Source organism: Danio rerio, chromosome 1, assembly GCF_049306965.1.
Source record: "Danio rerio strain Tuebingen ecotype United States chromosome 1, GRCz12tu, whole genome shotgun sequence".
In the NCBI taxonomy this organism is placed as follows: domain Eukaryota; kingdom Metazoa; phylum Chordata; class Actinopteri; order Cypriniformes; family Danionidae; genus Danio; species Danio rerio.
The window spans coordinates 17,015,863-17,032,150 of NC_133176.1; the positions used below are offsets into that span (position 1 = coordinate 17,015,863).

The 16,288-nt window shown below is 37.5% G+C and overlaps 1 protein-coding gene and 1 long non-coding RNA gene across 5 annotated transcripts in view; one reads left to right on the top strand and one right to left on the bottom strand.

Moving 5' to 3' along the window:
• dlc1 (DLC1 Rho GTPase activating protein) overlaps positions 1 to 1,870 on the bottom strand; it is a 236,967-nt gene extending 235,097 nt beyond the window's left edge. Inside the window, exon 1 of the mRNA XM_073949948.1 lies at positions 1,779 to 1,870. The gene's annotated coding sequence lies outside the window, so the exon portion shown is untranslated. The remainder of the gene's footprint in view (positions 1 to 1,778) is intronic.
• Positions 1,871 to 2,756: 886 nt separating this feature from the next.
• On the top strand, positions 2,757 to 15,673 carry LOC141385537 (uncharacterized). Of its 4 annotated transcripts, none has more exons than XR_012405884.1 (3): positions 2,757 to 2,926; positions 6,359 to 6,492; positions 12,730 to 15,673. It is a non-coding gene; the product is annotated as an uncharacterized lncRNA (long non-coding RNA). The 4 variants fall into 4 exon arrangements; XR_012405883.1 differs by having other exon boundaries at positions 2,757 to 2,934; positions 12,730 to 14,890; XR_012405885.1 differs by lacking the exon at positions 12,730 to 15,673 and adding an exon at positions 7,133 to 8,942.
• Positions 15,674 to 16,288: the final 615 nt, after the last annotated feature.

Below are 16,288 nucleotides of genomic sequence, written 5' to 3' on the forward strand. Positions count from 1 at the left end.
CAAGTATTCCAAAGAGCTGTGAGTAAAGTAAAAGATAATGCATATCAAGGCGGTTGTTTTCATAGAAGTCTCTATCCGTACGTTCACACCGAAAGCGGCGAGAGCGTCCAAGGTCGCTCTGGCCGCCCTGGCGACAACGCTGACTGCCTTCAGCTCCGGCGGCGAGAGCGTCAAAACTCGCTACATTGATCTCATATTTAAAGGAGCCGTTGCAGCATATCAGTTACATTCCTGCATAAGGCATGTTTTTAGCGTGAAAATGTTGCGCACTTTTTATCAAATTCATATAACAATCGAAGATCAAGTTGCGTGTGGTGTGGCTTTGCTCTATTTATCCAATATGTGTCCATATGTCTGAAATATCCTGAAGCAGCAGTACTGTTTTGTACTGTCACATCGCGTGAGATTCCCGCTTTTTAAAGATAAATTTATATAACATTAATGAACATCAGTAACTCGCCAGTAACTTATTTAATGTATGTTCCTGTAGGAAAACATTGTAAATAATTGGAAATCCGGCGACCGCAATAATCAAACCCTTGGGAACAACTGTGGTCGGAACCAAAGTTCACAGGTCTGTGTTCCCTGAACTGCTATCAAGCGGTGGACGTCTTCATTCTGATTGCTTGCCGCCGAAACGCGTCATAGCTCATTACCATAAAGTTGACTTCATTTCAACTCTCCTCGACGCTCACGCCGGCGAAGACGCGCCGCACTGCTCCTCGCCGCTTATCGTCGCCTATCGCCGCCGGCTCTCATTGAAAATGAATGACTTCCGGCTACTTTGACGCTCTCGCCGCTTTCGGTGTGAACGTACGGTATAAGGCATCGTACTCTATGGTCTTTGATAAGACTTTATTGATTTTATTCTGCAAAAACTACAAACTAGTTCTACCAACCAGACACAAAACACAAGCTGTAATAATGTATTAACACTATAAACATAAACCTGACACAAAAAAAAAAAAAAAAAAACAGCTGAATACAGCCTTCACTAAACTAACAGTCAAGTTGATTCGAAGTCGACTATATTTAGGGAATAACCTCGGATTGTTGTGATAGATTTAGAATCAAGAATTGATCAATAGATCAATTATAATCAAGTATTCCAGAGTGCCGTGTAATGATAAGGCATTAATGAGCAACAATGAACAGTTTTGTTTTAGGAATATTTTAATAACGTGAATAAGAAGTTCTGCCAATATTAACTTAAAATAGAAAGTGTTATTTAATGTTAGGAACAGAATTACATAAGTAATATAGCTTTATTATCATGGATATAAAGGGATTTGAAACAGCCTTTTCTTTAACATTTTTCATGTATTTAAAACAAATTTGTATACAGTTTCTTCCTAAAGAAGAAAATATCAAAAGGGAAAAGTCTCTGCTCTATCAGCTTGTTAAGTGTGACGTCACGTGAAGCATCTTTCGGGTCCAAGCGCTCTATCAAACTGTATGGGGAGACTCATCAAATTGTAATAATAAGCATTTACAAAGCGCTATAATACTTTTGGTAAAATTTTTGTCCAGAGACTGTGATTTACACTGTGATTTCATATAAAAATCACTTCAATGTGTGATAGGACAACAAGTGTCTATAAATAAATATTTTCTCAGTTCAATATAGCGGCTTGTACCTGGAAACAGTATTCCATACGTTACCAATACGTCACGACTTAAAAAGTGCATAAGCAGATGAACATCAAAACTTAACAACTAGTTAAGTAGCAAGTTGCTCAGCTAAAAAAGTATTAAAGAGGTAATAATTATGACCTTACCTTCATTCCCATATTCAACATCACTTTGAATGTCTGCTGTGAACAGTAAAATTTGTTGTAGAATACAACACTGGTACTGTTTGGTGGTCTGTACATGTGTTCTGCTCCATTTCATAATAAAAGTCTTTGCTGCTGACTTATTCATGAAAACAATCACCTGTCGCCATCTAACGGCATAATAAAGTCACCACACATTCCAGTTCTCAAAAATAATTTTTATAACTTATTGATTTATATAAATCCATTTTAAATTAGTTGTTTAAGCAAACAGGAAAATTAAGTGAATAATGAAACAATATATTTATATTTTTATATATTATAAGTAATAAACATACCTCTACCATCAGCCAAACTATTTTGTTTTTTGTTTTTTTTGACTTTCACACACATGCATACAATGTAGCCTACCCATCCATCCATCCATCCATCCATCCATCCATCCATCCATCTATCCAAAATTTCGAAAACCACAGGGTTAATTTTCTATTTGCATGGCTATCTAAAACTGAAATGTTCTTGTGAGGCGAATTAATATTGTTAGTTATTTTTGCTTATTGTAATATTTCTTTTCAATCTGTTATAATATAATTTCCAAATCATCTTTTTTCCTCCCCTGGTAGGGCCTAGACCATTGATTGAGAACCACAGAGCTAAACAATATCAACTGGTCGCAGGCTACAGGCTGTGCTGCTGGGCTGTATAATTCTGCGGTGTTTGTGTTCATCACACCTGTCTGTCCAAAAGAGCTATTCATCTCTTTTTCTCCCCCTCTATTCATTCATTCTGTGTTCATCTCATTCGCTCTCTCCCATCCATCTCATTACAAGAAACACAATTACCAGACTCTCGAGCCTTCCAATGTTCTCCCAAAAAGAGCTAAGGCGATTTAGACTGCCTATATTCCTCCCTTGATGAAGGCTGTAAGCTTCCATCTGCAACTGATGAGCAGAATCAGCCAATCAGAATCCCGCAAATCATGATTGGCAGGGGTGGGCGGGCACTACTGGACTTGGGCTTTATATAACGACGTTTGCGTTTTTCAGAGATTTTTCCAAAAGATAAAAAGTAAACGAGATAAATTATACCGGAGAAACTGTAAATAAATCGCACCACTGAAAAGTTAACGATTTTGTCCATCTGGATACACAGTAAGTAGGTCAGTCGGAGGTGGGTTTGATCACACCTCATTAACATGCTGCGCGGTGTTGTTGTTTTTATTATTATTTTTTTTAGTTAAACTTGCTAAATTCACCAGGAACATGGCCTCGTGAGGGAAAAACAGAAATCACACCAGATGGTTTGATATATTTATGCTTGCTAGACTGGTGATGAACAAGCTCTCAAAACATTTTAAATATTATATATAATGCCTTGAATAATAAAATCGTATCAAAACATATGGCGTGTTGTTATCTCCAACACGATACCTGGGATTTGAATATGTTATACACCAAATTCTGTAGTAAAAGCTGGTTAATGACCATTCAAATTGCTTGCCTGACAGTTTACTGGCTTCACCAGAGTCCTCCAGCAGGTGGCAGTGTGGTTTCTTTGGTTTCAGCTGAAGGTTAGTCCAGGACAGTGTTGTTACAGTGCTGTTGCCTCACCGTGTGTGTATTTTCTGTCTGACTAGGCCTATATGAGTGTATGGATTTAGGAATCAAAATAGGGAACAGGCAGGACCTTTCTGACATCCTTTGACATTAATAAGCACAAATCGGTAACAAATTTTGTAACAGACAATTAATATAGCTGTAATGTGATAAAAATGCTGTCACAAATCGCTCGTTTAGTATAATTTGCATTCCACTGAAAATCAAGTTTTGCCTGGAAAAACAACAAAAATAAAATAAAATAATAATAAAATAATATATATATATAAATAAATATATATATATAGTCAAAACAGTATCTGTGTTTTTATTATGTGAGATCCTAGACCAAAAAACAATCATAAGGATTAAAAATAAATAAATAAATAAGCTTTCCATTGATGTATAGTATGATTTGTGATAATAGGACAGTAGTTGGCCAAATTACAACTATTTGAAATCTGAAACATGAGGGTTTGAATTAATTGAAATATTGAGAAAATCATGTTTACTGCTGTCCAAATAAAATTCTTAGCAATTTCTATTACAAATAAAAAAAAGTTTGATAATTTGATATTTTTACTCAAAGAAATTTTCAAAATGTCTTAAAGGAACATGATCTTTTTTAACTATTCAAATCTTTTTTGTCATAAAGGTCAAATGTATTATTTCAAATCATACAATGTACTTAATTATTGTCTATTACTACCGATATATTCATGCAACTTGAGACTAGTTATGTGATGCTGGGTCACATTTATTTATTTGTCATCAGGTGTCAGGCTTAATAATGATTCATACCCCTCGCAAATTCAAACTTATAGTTAATAGTATTTAACCAGCAAGTTTTTTCTGTTTGTTTGTTTGTCTTTTTACCGGAAATGAAACAGGCTTCTCCCAAAAGATAACATGACAATGATAACCACTAGTATTTTTGGCCATTCATCTTTAGCAATGAGCTCCAACTCTTTTAGATTGAAGGGTTCATCCCCACTGTCAAACATGGTGGTGGGAACCTAATGTTTTAGGAAATCTAATGTGGGTTATGGCAGGGTTTCAGACGGTGCACCAGGGAACCTAATCATAGTAAATGGCACTATAAAAATGGATGAATACATATAATCTGAATACAACAACATTAGACACGCTGCAGAGAAACATGGCCTTGGGCACCAGTAGACATTTCAGCATGACAACAGCCCAAAACACAAAGCAAAAGTGGTGAAGAAATGATTAGCAGATAAAAAAAAAAAATTACATTTTACAGTGGCCCAGCCAGAGTTGCGACCTAAATCCAATTGAAAATCTCTGGAGGGAAATAAACCTGAAAGAGTTGGAGCTCATCGCTAAAGATGATTGTGCAACAATACCAGTGGAGACATGCAAAAAGCTGGTCAGCAATTATAGGAAGCATTTGATTGCTGTAATCATTGTTCTATTGATTATCGAGAATTGTATGAATAATAATAAATTTTAGAAAATATTATCTTTTTTTTCCACAATAATGACCCATGTCTTATTATGTTTTAGGAAAAGCCTGTGTCATTTCCTGTCAAAAAAAAAAATATATATATATATATAACAGTACAGTGCAGTATACAGTATTAAACTTTTACTCAGTAATCCTACACTTTCTTATGGCTCAGCTGAAAGTCTAGATTGTGGGAGCTGCAGGAATGGCCAAAAAAAAAAAAAAAAAAAATCTTTGGAGACGCAGTGTGGATGCAAACCTACCAAACAAATCAAACCTAGAATAATGGGATGCCAAAACAGAGCCTGTCCAGCACATCTCCCCACGGCATGCGCAGCTTTCTATTGTTGCCACATTATTGCATCAGTGTTCTGGCCGGCCAGGGTGCAGTCAGCGAAATTAAAGCCATCTGACCCACAGTGCAAATGAAATGAGATGAATATGGAAGCATGATACCAGAGACAAGCCTCTATTATACAATAAGAGAGAGAGATACTGAAGCGAATAATAGCATGCGGATCTAAAGCTTTAGCAGACTATGGCCTTGCTGGCACTGCCTCCTATTGAAGAACCTCTCAAAATCTTTGAATCATGTTTATGTTTATAAAGGTCATGCTCGTGTTTGACTGAGAAGAAAGAGCATTGTGTGCATGTTAGGAAAGGTTATGGCTTCTGAATGTTCCATTAAAGAAGAAAAGACAGAATGATTCCATGTCAAAACGGAGATTGCCTATGTCTACTTTATGGCTGAAAATATTTCCCAGACTAAGCGTTAGTCACGCAGCAAGCTAGAGACATCCTAGTGTGTTGTCATACATCAGGCCAGATGGTCTCTTGCAAAGCCAGAGCATATGTAAGTGTGTGTGTCCACGTGTGTGTGTGTTCCTGGAAACTGTCAGCTTTGGCTTCCCTACCTCAGAAAAGTTCCAGGCAACACTGCTGTCCCTCGATACGGTTGCCACAGCAGCATCAGAAGGAAGTGGCTCACAGGAAGACTCAGAGCTGTGCACGTGAGGAGTGTGCATGAGATCGGGGGAGCGAGGAAAGAGCAGAGTTTGCAAGTTCATCAGCCTACACGCTCTCATTAACAGCCACAACAAAGGAGATTATCCAGCATGGTGGCAATTTTATAGGAATCTTGAAGAAGTGTGGTTTCACTGCTTTATAAATCTCACAGGAAAGTTCAAGTTGGCCCTTTATAATTCACTCATCGACACTCTTATTAGGCATGCCTGGCTAGTACTGGCATAGAACATGTTTTGAACTCAGAAGTTCCTGGATTCTTAAGGCATAGATTCAAAATGTACTGGAAACATGCCTCAGAAATGTTGGTCCATGTGGGTATTGTGGCATTAACAGTAGAACTACAGACAATACAGGCTCATTCTGAAAACATAGCACTATATACATTTCTGGAGATCACAAATTACGAAGGCAGATGTACATATGGCTGCATTTTATTTATAAAAAGAACCAATTGGGCCCTGTATGACACTGTTCCTTTTTGTGCTTACCAGCTGACCACTTACCTCCATATGCATGGCTTTTCCGATGTTACCAGTTTGTCCAGTGGCTCACCTTGTACGCCTGTGGACTTAGGCTGAGAGGACGATGGGGTTAGAGTCTGGCAAAGAATGCTTCCAGAAAGCAGGTAAGACAAAAATAAGATGTAAGATGAGTAGACGCGAATGGCACTTGTGACAGAAATTTGAGATCGGAAAAAGTGTACACAGCAGCCTTGGGTTGATTTGTGAAAACAAAAACAGAAAAAAACGTACCTCTTGGGCCGTATTTTTGCTCTCCAGAAATGTACATGGGGTACGTTTTCAGAATTAGCCTGGGTTACCTACAGAGGCAGTCATTTTAAACATTTAATAATAAATATTAATAATAAATAACCCATATAACTGTCATACTGGACTAAAACATTCCTAAATATATGAATATTGATTTCTAGCATTGTATTAAATTAAATTTGTATTACAAATTATTCTGGTAGTTCAAGTGTTAAAGTTGCAATGTGAAATTTAAATTTACTCTGCTTGTTTTTTTATTTTTATTTTTTTAATAGAAGTGCTTGTTATAAAAGATCTGTGCACTTCTTTATTTTGTAAAAAAATAAGTTTTCAATCAAATATCCTAATTTGTATACCCTCTCTTAAAAGTACTTTTTTTCACTTCTGGTCACCTTGAATGCTTTTTGGAAGGGGCTATTACTCTACTAGTGTAAAAAGTTAATGTTTCCCCTCTGTCTTCATCCATTTGTCAATCTCTTTTCATTTTGTTTGCAGCACCCATCTCCACAATCCAAATGGTTCCCAAAGAATGAAATCATGCACTGCCCTACATTTCCTTTCTTATTTCAGGACCATTTCAAGTGGAAGAGAAAAAAATAATTTTAACTTCTGTTACATGGCAACTTAAAACAGCTCCTGCATATTTGTTGGCTGCACATTCAAGCAAACTGCTGTTCAACCACATCCCAAAGGTGCTCTTATTTAACTGTGAATGCTCTACTTTGGTGCTCTACTGGTGACTGTGAATGCCATTTGAGTCAAGTGAACCCATTGTCATTGCCAGTTTGAGATTATTTGAGCTTTGTGATGATACATTATCCTGCTTGAGAACATTACTACAGCACATGGTCTTCAACTGTACTCAGCTCAGGTAAATGATGATGTTTAAACAGGCCATTTGGTACTGTGGTTCTGCCACAAACATATTCCCTACACCATTACAGGACCACTAACATGAATAATTGATACAAGACAGCATGATTCCATGCTTTCATGTTGTTTACACCAAATTCTGAGCCTGTATTCTAAATGTTGCAGCAGAAATCAAGACTTGTCAAACCAGACAATCTTTTTAAAATCATTTGTCATGCAGTTTTGGTAAATTGTAGCCTCAGTTTCTGTTCTGAGTGGAGTGTAAAGGGGGGTCGCGCACCAGATGTGCCACGTCGCACACATGACAGTTGAAAGTACCGCACACGGGACGTGCACATTAGCATGTTATTTAAAATAAAACTATTCAGATGGCGCTCTGTGGCGTGACAGAAATTTGAACAGTGTCCTGGGTCGTAGCTGGGCACTGTGGACAGCCTAACTTGCAACACGGGTGTGCTTAACCTGATAGAAATCTATGTTTAGAATTTTAAAATACATGACGTGGCGCATTTGATGTGTGACCCCCTTAACCAGTCTGTTTTTCTGCTGCTCTAGCACACCTGCTTCAAGGTTTGATGTGTTCGTTCAGAGTTTTTCTGGAGTCCTTGAGTTATGGTGCTTTTCTATCAGCTCAAACCAGTCAATCTCTTGCAGAACCAACCAACATTTTTTTTTATTTGCCCACAGAACAGACAACAATTATTGTGTAAATGAATATAACATATCAATACATTCTCTGCAAACCCTAGAGATGGTTGTGTGTGAAAAATCCAAGTAGACCAGTAGTTTCTGAAATACAATAACCATCTTGTCTGTCCCCAATTTCCATGCCAAGTTCAAAGTCACCTAAATCACCTTTCCTCCCTATTCTTATGCTCAGTTTGAACTAAATATTTGCAATTATCAGTGATTTAATAGGTATACTTGAACGGGAAAGTCTAGATTATATAAAAGAGGGTTTCATCTTCTTAGTCTTCAAATAAATCTTGTTTTTAGTTTCACCAACTCAAGCTCGATGTGTGTTCTGTGTGTGAGCAGGAGAGAAAGTATATAGAAATATACAAGGGATTAAGAAATAAATTATGGTGAAGAAATCTAGTGGGTTTCCTAAAAATATGTACTGGACAGCCAATCTATACTCTAGGAACGTAGGCTATCTACAAAACAAGATCATTCTGAAAACTTAGCCCTATATACATTTCTGGAGATCGCAAATTAAGTAGACAGATGTATGGCTGCATTGCATCTTTAAAATGAAGGCTACGGGGTGATATACGTTGTTGCTTTTCACATTATCGGTTGACTTTTCCGCTATTACCAGTTTTCCCAGTAGCTTGCCACGTATGTCGGCAGACTTGAGACACAGAAAGGAGTTTACAGCGATAACAATGTTCGAGTCCAATGAAGAGCGGTTCCAGAAAGCAGGTTAGACAAAAAAAAAGGCCAGAAAAATTAAATAAACAAGTAAATAACAGGGTGACAAATGTGGTAGAATTTGAAAATGTAGTAAAAATCCGGCTGGCGTAAGGGCTTTTTCTTTTTCTGTATTGCTTTTCAAAACAATGGAAATTTGAGGAAAAGTGGGTGGATGCTAGTCAATCATTGCTTTTTAAAACACTATCGGTTGAGTTTAGGGAAGGAGGTGGGTGGGGGTATTGGTGGGTCAGTCGACAGCAGCCTTTAGTGGATTTACGTGAGAATAGCACGCATGAATGGCACTTGCAAAAGAAATTTGAGATCCCAAACATACACATCGGTCTTTGGCGGATTTTCGAAAGACAAAAATAGCAAAACAATGTAACTCCTGGGACGTATTTGGCGCTCTCCAGAAATGTTTACAGGGGTATATATCAATAATGAGCCTGAGTAGGTTACCTATGTTAGAATAAGAACAAAATATACTGTATAAACACATTATTGAGCCTTAATCTAGATATTCTGGGTAATTATGCTTAATGTAAGGTATAAATAAACACATTTTTAATAATAATATGTAATAATATAACTAAATACATAAATTCTCTCAAAGCAAATACACTATTTCACTAAGCTTATTTGTCCCATACTGAGTCTTGGCAGCATGCTTTTATAAAACTCTTGATATCAAATGTGTGTTAGTTGAGCGTTCCATGGACCTCATATTTATGCAGTGTGTGTACGTAACAGTTAACTGAGTTCCTGCCCAGTGCCCACAAAGGGCATTTCATATCAGTTACTTATGAGACTTCATTTCTGGGTGTACGGCAGCTATTGGAGGACAGTAAACAGCTCACTGGGGGTTGAAACAGGGTTAAAGGCATATAGAAAGACTGTAATAACTTCATACTCAAGCAGGTTATATAACTCTGAAAATAATGAGCAGGTCTAGACTGTATTTTTCTGAGCTTATTTTGCATGAGCTTCTGTAGAGTGGCTTTAAATGATTTTTAAATTGGCCTAAATGATGTTACTACTAATTTATTACAGAAAGCATTTATCAAATCAGTGCAAAATGTTTAATAAACAAATGTGCAATGGTTTGAATAACAGAACAGTTAAATAACAGGTGTTTCAATTTTGCAGATATATCTGTGTGCATATTTTATGTGGTCCTGGTTTTGACAGTGATAAACACTCAAACATTCACACATAATTATGGAGCGCAGTTTGGAACAACGCTAGCAGGCTAACGCCAACAGCAGTGTGTGATGGCTCTGGTTGAGTGGGCAAAGCAAAGCGGTTCACCACGACATTCATGAAACTGGAGCAACACAGGCCTGACAGATCACCTCAGCATCCCATAAAAGACTCAACGCTCGACAATTCAAATCCGCCAATCCATTCCAAGTTAATACTAATTCTAACAGCTGTGGGAATTAACATTTCATCTAGTGAGCTAATGAGCTAACAATATTAAACCACTGAATTTCTACCCTTGTAATAGAATGGTGTAAAACTATATGCTTTCAATATATTTGCACTGTATAAGTGTTCATGTATTATATATGGGATGAGAAAGGCTGTAACTGGATCACAATGCACCTTGCTGCTATTACAGTTATGCTATTCTGTAACATTAGTCATTTTTTTCAAATTCAGTTGTATTTCTACATCTATTTAATTTCCCACATTGTTTTAACTGTGTTAAAGCTGCATGTGTGTGTTGTGATAACGGCATATAAGCACAAGACCACACTTGCAATGTGTTCAATGTTTATACTGTACATTACCTGATAAAAGTCTTGTCTCCTATCTAATTTTTATGAACCAAAAATAATAACTTGACTTCTCGTTGATCATTTGGTATCAAAAGTGACTTTTATGAAAGGCAAAGGTCTAGATCAGGGGTTCCAACACTTTTTCATTCCAGGACCCAGCCAAGTAATTCAATCTCAAGACCTACCATAATATTTTAATATTGAAAAATGGGTAAAAAATATATCCATTCCAAGCAGTCAAAAATATGTGTGTTTTAAAAATATGTGGTTTGTGGCTTTTTGGATTTTGCGATTCAATATACACAAAATGAGGCTTGAAGTGCTTTTTGTGGCATGCTGGCTGTAACTGTGATTATTTTTTTGTTGACGAAGATACTCTTCTTTTTTTAGAAGATAATATACCTTTGTTGACATTTGCAGAATGTTTTGTTGTCAGGTGCCTTTTAAGTTTTAAGAGTTTCATACTAGCGCTTGCAAGCTTTTCTAAGCATAAAAGACAAGGCAGGACTTCCTCACCCTCTGGACCTTTGCTGGCGATAAAACTAAGATCGAGCTAGGACTAATCATATTTTCTGTGTGGCTCCTTTTTAGATTTGGTTTGATCTGAAGACGTATTAGAAGTCTGCGACACCTTTAGTTTGAAAAACTTTTCCATTTTATCAAACACTTCACACATGATGGATCAACACAAATGAATCTGACTCAGTCATTCAATGTATGCTGATTCAGACTGTTTCGGCTCATATGTTTTAACCTAAATGATTAATTTAAAAACAGAATAGTCTCTAAAGAGTCGTTCGCTCATTATCGGACTAGTTTTGATTCACCACAATGTAAATATAGCTGCAGCTAAGTGACGTTGTGTAAACCACCTTTCCTCACTGTGCAACCCACTAGTTGAGCCACAGTTTGAATACCCCTGCTCTAGATTACGCATATTTTACTAAAATAAAATATGATCATGACTTGAAATAGGACAGTAAGGTCTGACTTTGCTTAGACCAAAGTCTTGTCAGTTAACAGAAATAATGTACAGTATGGAATATAAAGTCATGGTGCAGTGGAAAAAAAATTAATATTGTGTATGACACCAATGAGGATGGTATGGCAAAGAAAGCATTCTTGCAGGACTCCCAGAGTTCATCAAGATTGAATTCATCTTCAATGCCTCCTCCATTACCCCAGATATGCTTAATAGTGTTTATATCAGTTGACTAGGCTGTCCAATCCTGGAGCACTATCTTAGTGAAGAATTTGCCTTTTCCTGTGGTTTGTAATAAAATGGGCAACACAAATGTGTTGATACCTTAAACTGTTGATGCTGCAATACACTCTGCAGATCTCTTGCACACCTTGAAAATAACCCCAAACCATGACTTTTCCTTCACCAAACTTGACTGATTTCTGTGAGAATCTTGGGTCCATGCGGGTTTTAATAGGTCTTCCGCAGTATTGTGATAATCGGGATGCAGTTCAACAGATGATTAATGGGAAAAATCTACCGCCTGCCACTTTTCCAAAAGATCAACTACCAAGTCATTATTTGTTGCTCTTTCAACTGGGACCAACAACAAGACTTGTCAAATATACTGTACATACATAAATGCATACATACATACTTGGGTTGCAACAACACAGTTTTTAATCCGGTTTTTGTTTCGATTCTGATGGCTTGACACATAGGTATTTATTTTATTTTTATTATTATTATTATTATTTTTTTGCTATTCTTTGCTTAGGCAATACGAACAGTAAGATGTTAAGTAGAAAAAAACAATAAACAATCAAAATAAAAAATAAAAAACAATTTATTGCAATACTCCTTTATTTTACTTCAAAGCACAATAGTTGATAGTGTATTGTATAATAATAATAGTAAAAAAATAACACTGAAATCTCACAGCTGCTGGTAGCCCATGTACAAATTGACCATTTCAAATGAACTTAATTCTACTTCAGTAAACATAAATAAACCATCTTAGTTAAACTTAACACTGCCTTTGTTATTTTTATGTCTTTCAGAACCAGTTGGGTATGTTTGCTGGAAGGATTCAGCGAGGGATTGTTGTTTTGTGGACGACTTTATTACCTTCTCTGCTATCTTGCCTTCAGACTGTGATATTGCTCGGTGATGGCGCCGCAGATTGGCAGTCATGTTGGAAATGTTTCCGTTTGAGTAGGTTATATGTGTAACCAAAATGTCCCCACACTGTGGATTTGAAAGACACCGGTGCTTCCTCGTACTGTTGCTTCACTTCACCACCACTCGCCATGTTAAAGTGTAAATGATGGTTAAGCGCCCCCTAACGTTAGAGCGTAGTGATTGAATATTTAATCGTGGGGAGGAGTTTGTAGGCACACGCAAACAGTCAATTCGGAGATAAATAACATGCACACAAATTATTTAAACGTAAAACCGAAAAAACTGCAATTCACAAGCGCGTATTGAAAGTGGACTTCGTACCGAAAGGTTCAATTTTATATTGACAATTGTGGCATCTCTAATATATACATCCACATATATACTCTGAACCCTATGCGAATTCGCAGATAGTCAAAAAGTGTTAGGTTAAGCCCTACTCTCCCATCCCTAAAACATATGTCTATAATGGACAGCTCCACAGAGTTCCAGCCAGTAAGAAACAGAATGATCTTACCTTTGACATAGGATTGCACAGACTTGCAAACTTTCCAGCAAACTTTCTGTCTACCCAGTACACAGTGAAAGCGTCTCTCCCAGGCAGAGTTTCCTGAGTCTTCCCCTGAGGTCTGGCAGGTTTCTCTGAATCCTTTCGTTTGCGAGAGGCTGATGAGAACAGGCTCCAGCACATGAGGACACCTGCTTGAGAGATGAAGCCCAGAGAGGCCAGCTGAGCCTGGGATCAGACTGAGCCCTGTCCCTGGAGAGACCACTCACTCACTCTGATGAGGATGGAAAGAGGATTTACACACAAATAGCCAACACACACACACACACACACACACATTGTCACTCACGCATTCACATCGACATACAGTATATAAAAGCAAAGTAAGGCAATCGGCCATGTTTCATTCAAACAGGGATCCCACGAGACCACCTGGAATACCATGGATTTTTAAAAGGTGTATTCCAGACCTTGAAAGTCAGCGAATTTACCTTTTTATTGTCCCAATCATATGTCAGGGATTTTTGTTTGTCATTTTTTAATTTTACTTTCCATTTATTGGAAGTTTTCTATATTGTGTTTTTTATGCATTGCTTCACTTGTTTTGCCTATTGATCAATATAGGCTCATTCTGAAAATGCAGCCATAAATGCGGTTCTGGAGATTGCAAATTATGTAGCCAGATCTATGGCATTTAATCTTTAAAACAAACGCTATGGGGCGGTATGACGCTGTCGCTTTTTTTGCTAACCAGCTGACCACTTACCTGCACGTAGACAGCTTTTTTACTGCTACCAGTTTGTCTGGTAGCCCTGCTTAAGATGCTGATGGAAGTTCCACAACAGGATTTGAGTCCGGTAAAGATAGGTTCCAGAAAGCAGGTAAGACAAAAACAAAAGCCAAAATATGAAATAAACAAGTAAATAAAAGGGTGAGAATTTGATAAAATCTGAAACATGGTATAAAATCTGGTGAGGGCTTTTCTTTTTCTGGATTGCTTTTCAAAACACTGTGGTTGGGTTCAGGAAAGTCGGTGGGCGGGTCAATAGGTGCTTTTCAAAATACTATTGGTTGGGTTTAGGGAGGGGGAAGTGGATCACTTACATCAAAGTTGGTCAGTCAGTCAGTTAGTTAGTCAACAGCGGATGGATTTACGTGAGAACAGCAGGTGCGAATGGAACTCGCAAGAGATATTTTAGATCTGAAAAAACTTACACAGCGGCCCCTGTGGAATTGCAAAAACAAATGATGTATTTTGCTCTCTCCAGAAATGTATATTGGGGTACATAATCAGAATGAGCCTGGGATTTTAATGTTATGATTATCTTATTTTTTGTGCCATTTAATTTCTTTCATGCTTCTCAACTTGCAGTCACTTAGGTCAATGGCAGTCATAGTTGTACCTGTTATAATTTTGTCTGTGACCATTTTTTTTTGTCTGCTTATTTCTGAACACAACATCTGATTTATTTTTATATATGTTATGGGAATTAAACTTTTTAGTCAGTGAACATTAAGGAAAATCAGGAAATATGACATCTGTCTTATGATGAGTTTAGACTGCATGATTTTAGCCCTGATTTTGACTTGCCGACAGGTTTTGCCTGAAATCAAGTCGGTGCTCATTCACATGAGTAACAGTCAGACAGTGTAAACTATCATAGATGCAATCTGAGACAATCACCAATGAGTCCCAGATACCCATGAAATATTTGGTATGCTTTCAAACATCAATAACATTAGCGATCACCTACAGCCAATGAGAGAGCAGCATCCACTAGTGTGGGCAGGCCAGCAGGAGGTTGGGAGAGAAGTCAAAAGAGCTTCTTTTCGGTCTATTTGGACCCAAGAAATGGAGGAAAAACTAGTGGAAATTGGCAGGAACACCGTGTGGGTTGGACCTATTGACTTCAAAAGTCAGGTGAGCAAAATAAGTACATTTTCTATTCCACTAAAGGCTTGTTCTCATGATGTAGACTAGTTAATAACAAAAGATATACTACCTTACCTGCACTGTTTCCATGTCACTTCTCACGTGTTCTTGGTTGTGAGATGTAGTTTGCAGACCAAGACAAAGTTGTCAACGATTCTTCCTATTGTAAAGTCATGCTGTGTAAAACCCCCTGTCACCGATCCATTTTGGAGTGTAAACACAGCACCAACGAAATGATCTCCCAGATAGTAATGCAGTGTGAAAACATCTGTGACTGGACTACTTTGAAAATTGAGCAACGCAAGCAAACTACCAAAAAAAGTTACAGTATTTTTGTTAATAAAAATAAAATCCAGTCTTAGCTACTGTCAAATAAAAACTGACCAAAAGACAAAACTTTTAATTGTCTATTATTAATATTATTAATGTTAATATTAAAAGTTAATTATTTTATTTATTTTTATTCAGCTTAGTCCCTAATTTATCAGGAATCTCCACAGAGGAATGAAGCGCCAACTTAGGGCTGATTTATGCTTCTGCATCAAGTGCACATGTATGCTCCGGCGAAGCCTTTGCATGGTCTGTGTGCCCACAGCACGTCCTGATTTTGCCAAGTGCTAGTTGCCCTGAGACCAACATTTTTTATGATGACCCAGGGACAACAACTCCATCAGCCAATCAAACGTCATGACGGTCTCAGGGAAACTAGCACTTGGCAAAATCAGGACGCAGAGCGCAATGTGTCATTGTGTCATTGGTTGGCTTGGTAGCTGTGGCCAGTGTGGGCAGGACAGAGAGCCACACAAACATGTTGGAACGAGTGTTTACAAGTGTCGAGTCTTGTGAAGTAGCTCTAGATAAAAAACTGTTATGTGTTTACCTTAAGATTAATGTTGTTGCACGTCTGCCTCTTTCCGCACTATAAACGAGCGAGTTTTAGCTACTTGTACATCAAGGTAGCATTCCAAAAAACAAAATGCCCACAAAAAAAACACGACAC